Genomic DNA, 5,153 nt, shown 5'->3' with positions numbered 1-5,153 from the left:
GTCACTACAGTAAAAGAAAAAAGGAGAACTTGAGGCCTTCCAAAGCAATACTGATTATATCTTGCACTGAGTCCCATTCATCTATTACTCATGTGCCTGCTGACCTGTAAAGGACATTGGGATGATTTTGCTAAATTGAGGGTGCTATATTTGTAAATTGTAGTTGTAATCTCCTCCATCCCTGGTGATATCTGCAATTTTGCCTGCTTGAACATCCACAGATTTAATTACTCCACTGTTGGCAGAAATACCTTTGTTTGAAGGCCTTAAACTCTGGAATTTCCTCCCTAAAGCTCTTTGTCTCTCTATGACTCTTTTCTACTTTAAGATGCTCTTCCCCTTTTACCACTTTTAAGGTATCTGCTCCAAATTATCTTAAGGCTTGCTGTCAGATTTCATTTGTTGAGGTTACTGTAAACTATCCTTTCTATCTAAGTTTTTTTTTCTTTGTTGATTTTTTTTATATTCATTTATTTTCAAGTGATCAAGACCCAGCATTTATTGCCCATCCTAATATTGCCCTTGAGAAAGTGGTAGTGAGCCATCTTGAACCACTGCAGAGATACTGTGTTTGGGAGGTGCTGGTGCACAAGTCCTGATTGAGTAAATACAGTGCAATTTTGTAGATGATATACACTGTAGCCACTGAGCCTGGTGGTGTAGGGTGGTTGATGGGATGTCAATCAAGTGGCTGCTTTGTCCTGAATGTTGAGCTTCTTGAGAATGGACAGTATTCCATCACATCCTGAGCTTATGCCTTGTAGATGATGGAAAGCTCTTGAGTGTAGAGGTGAATCACTCTCTGCAGGATACTCAGCTTCTGGAATATAAACATGTCAGCAAATCCAGCCAGTCAGCAAAATTCATTCACCAGCAAGAACGGTACATTTGTTGCTTGATTTATATTAAACACCATGAATTTAACAAATGCTAATTGAAATTTGAAAGCAAAATTTAAATCATAGAATGGTACAGAACAAAAGGATTCATGATATCTGAGCCTGTTCTTTATTGCAACATAGAAGGAAGCTAATCAACCCATTGAGCCTATCCCAGCTCTCAGAGTGATCTCATCAATCCCATTCTCCACTTCCTTCTCTGTAATCAATTCTCTCTTGCATGCGCATTAACTTGCCCCACTAGGGGTAATTTATAGTAGCCAATTAACTTTTTTTTCTCTTAGAGTATTAACTTAGTTTTTGTAAATTGCTATTGAATCTGCTGCCACCACATCTTCAGCCAATGCATTACAGATAACACAGGCTTGCTGCACAATTAAAAATAATTAATGTCACCTCTAGTTCTGTTTGATACCTTCTGGGTAGTGGTCCTTTCATCACTAGAGACTGTTTCTCCCTATTTATTCTATCAAAACTAATCATGAATTTGAACACTCCTATTAAATTTACTTTTATCCTTCTCTACTCAGAGAATAATCCCAGTTTCTCCACATAAATCCTTCATTTGTCTACCATTTTAATCCCCTCTCTAAGGAATTTGCATTATTCCTAAAATAGTGTGTCCAGAAATGGATCACAAAAGCTAACCAGTGCTCTAGTTTATCATAAAGTTCTTGTTTTTGTTCTTGTGTTCCTGGTTTATAAAGCCAAGGAACCTCTGTACTTTAACAGTCAAAAATGTATTCATAAACACCCGGTTCAAAATGATACCACATAGCTTGCTTTGTGTATCCTCATTCCTCATATGAGAATCAAAAAGACCTGTTAAACTTCATCTGCCACTTCTCTGCCTTTTTGTACCAGTCCATGTCACACCATAGTCTCATTGTTTACTTCATTTGCAAGTTCTGTGTCCTGTTTTTGAACAGAAGTCTAAAATTTATAATCTTTGAAATCTCTGCTATGACTTCCAAATCTTAGAAGGATTGGAAGATTATGGTCAGTCATTCCACATTTTTCACCTTTACTTCTCTCAGTAACAAAGGATATATTCAACATAGACCCGGTGACTTTTCTACTGTAGTACTGTACAACTAATCCCTAAAGTAATTCTTCTTTATAAACTGGGAACACAAGAACAGAAAAACAAGATATTAAGATTAGCCATTGCCAAACAAAGTTGTGCAATGGAGCGTAAAGGCCATCCCCGGGTTATGAACATTGGACATATGGGCACCCATACATACGAATGAGCTCCCATTGTAGCAACTCACCGTCCGAGCAAGCGAACCGGCTCGGCGGTCGGGTCGCGTGTCGTCGGAGCGGTGAGGCCCAAGGTGGCACTGGGCCTTTGTCTTCCCCGATCGACGGGGAGAACTCGCCCGTGGGAAAAGTTTGATGACATAGCGCATACGTCATTTCCGTTTTCAGTGGGCGGGAACCGTTCCTCTTAAAAGGCCCGCGCAAGGCGGGAAAATAAATCAGTTTTGTTCTGCAGCTCATCGACTAGTGTCTTACATTCGCATCGCGTTAGCAGCCGCTACATTGGTGACCCCAACGGTCCAAACGGATTTTGGACCCACACAATGGACGACAACGCAGTGGCACTCAAACTGCCCACCTTTTGGACGATTCGGCCCCACATCTGGTTCGACCAGGCTGAAGCACAATTCCAACTTCGGCAGATCACCTCTGACTCCACAAAGTACTACCACGTGGTCAGCTCTCTGGACCAGGAGACCAGCCGCCCATGTCAGAGACTTCATCCAGTCTCTCCTCTGGAGGAAGGCAAGTACCCCAATCTTTCAAAGACCTTCTTATTCGGACCTCCGGTCTCTCCCGCTGCAAGCGCGCCGCCTGCCTACTTCATCTCGATGGCCTGGGGGAGAGATCCCCATTGGCCTTGATGAATGAGATGCTGGCCTTGGCTGAGGGACACAAGCCCTGCCTGATGTTTGAACAGGCCTTCCTCGAACAACTACCCAATGACATTCACCTGCTGTTGGCCAACGCAGATTTCAGCAACCCACGTGAGGTAGCCCCCAGGCAGATGTCCTGTGGAAGGCCAAATGCAAAGAGTGGGTCGGTCCGTCGGCCAAATCTCCAGACCGCGTGCCCAACGCCTACCTAAACCAGTCCCAGCAACCGAGCGACCATACCCCAGAAAACACAGACGACGACACTGGCAACCAGTCTGTGTTTCTACCATCAGAGGTGGGGCGCGGAGGCCTGTCGATGCCGCCCACCCTGCAAGTTTCAGGGAGACGCCAGGGCCAGCCGCCACTGATGGCTACGGCGGCTGGCCGCCAACACAGCCTCCTATTCGTTGGGGACAGCAGTCCGGGCGTCGTTTCCCTCGTCAATACTGGAGCAGAGGTCAGTATTTTGCCCCTGACCGGCCACGACACTCGTAGCAGGCAACAGGGTCCCGTACTCAAAGCCGTAAACGGCACAATGATATGGACTTTCGGTACCCGTACTGTTCAATTACAATTTGGCGACAGCCGTTTTACCTGGAACTTTACCCTTGCCACCGTCGCCCAGCCACTCCTGGGAGCCGATTTCCTTTGGGCCCACAGCCTGTTAGTCGACCTGCGAGGGAACCGGCTAGTGCACTCCAGAACCTTTCCAACCTACCTCCTGGGAGAAGCCAGAATACCAGCCCCGCGCCTGGACTCTGTTTTCCTGTCTGGCAACGAGTTCACCAAGCTCCTAGCTGAGTTCCCATCGGTTTTGGCACCTCAGTTTACAAATTCGATACCCAAACATGGGGTGCGGCATCACATCATTACCACAGGGCCACCCCTGCATGCCCGAGCACGACCACTACCTCCAGACAAGCTCTGCCTGGCAAAGGAAGAGTTCCGCCGCATGGAGGAGCTGGGGATTGTTCACAGGTCAGACAGCCCCTGGGCTTCCCCCCTGCACATGGTCCCCAAAGCCACCGGCGGGTGGAGGCCCTACAGCAACTACTGCAGGCTGAATGACGCCGCCACCCTGGACTGCTATCCCATCTCTCACATCCAGGACTTCGCGGCGAACCTACACGGGGTCCACATCTTCTCCAAGGTGGACCTCATCTGGGGATACCACCAAATCCCGGTCCACCCTGACGACATCTCCAAAACTGCAATTATCACTCCATTCGGCCTCTTTGAATTCCTTCTAATGCCGTTCGGGCCTTAAGAACGCCGCGCAGAACCTTCCAGCAGCTGATGGACGCGGTAGGCCGCGACCTGGACTTCATGTTCATTTACTTAGATGACATAATAATCGCCAGCCGTGACCGCCAAAAACACCTTTCCCACCTCCACCAACTGTACTCCCGTCTCCGTGATTTCGGCCTCACTATCAACCCGGCCAAGTGCCAATTCGGACTCAACTCTGTCGATTTCCTTGCCACAAAAATCACCAGCGAAGGACCAACACCCCTACCTGCCAAGGTAGAAGCTATCTTGCCCATTTTGCCCGTCCCAACAACGGTCAAAGGCCTGCAAGAATTCCTGGGGATGGTCAACTTTTACCATCGGTTTATCCTGCAGCAGCCCGGTATCATGTGCCCTTTGTTCTCGCTGAAGTCTGGCAAGGGCAAAGCCTGGAACGACAAGGCTGTGGCTGCCTTCATTAAGGTCAAGGACGCCCTGCAGACGCTGCGATGCTGGTACAAACCCTAGGACAGACGTCCCAACTGTCCTCATGGTGGACGCATCCAACACCGTGGTTGGTGGGGTACTGGAACAACTAATCGAAGGCTGTTGGCAACCCTTGGTGTTTTTCAGCAGGCACCATAGACCACCCGAACTGAAATACAGCGCTTTTGATCGGGAACTTCTAGCACTGTACCTGGCGGTCCGGCGTTTCTGGGACTTTTTAGAAGGCAGGCCTTTCACTGCTTTCACTGACTATGAGCCTTTGTCCTTCACCCTCTCCAAGGTCTCCGATCCCTGGTCAGCTCGTCAGCAGTGACATTTGTCCTACATTTCCGAATTCACAACGGATATCCAACATGTCTCCGGAAAGGACAATGTCGTTGCTGACGCGCTTTCCAGACCGACCATCCACAGCCTGTCCCTGGGTGTAGACTACAACGGCCCCTGGCTGACGCACAGCAAGCCGACGACGAGCTGCCTAGCTACAGAACCGCAGTCCTTGGGCCTGTAGCTCCAAGATTTCTTATTCGGTGCAGGTCAGCAGACCCCCCTTTGCAACATAGCAACAGGTCAGCCCCGCCCTATAGTTCCTGCAGCCTGGCGG

Source organism: Pristis pectinata, chromosome 1 (genome assembly GCF_009764475.1).
Source record: "Pristis pectinata isolate sPriPec2 chromosome 1, sPriPec2.1.pri, whole genome shotgun sequence".
NCBI lineage: Eukaryota > Metazoa > Chordata > Chondrichthyes > Rhinopristiformes > Pristidae > Pristis > Pristis pectinata.
Note: the sequence above shows the minus strand (reverse complement) of the source record.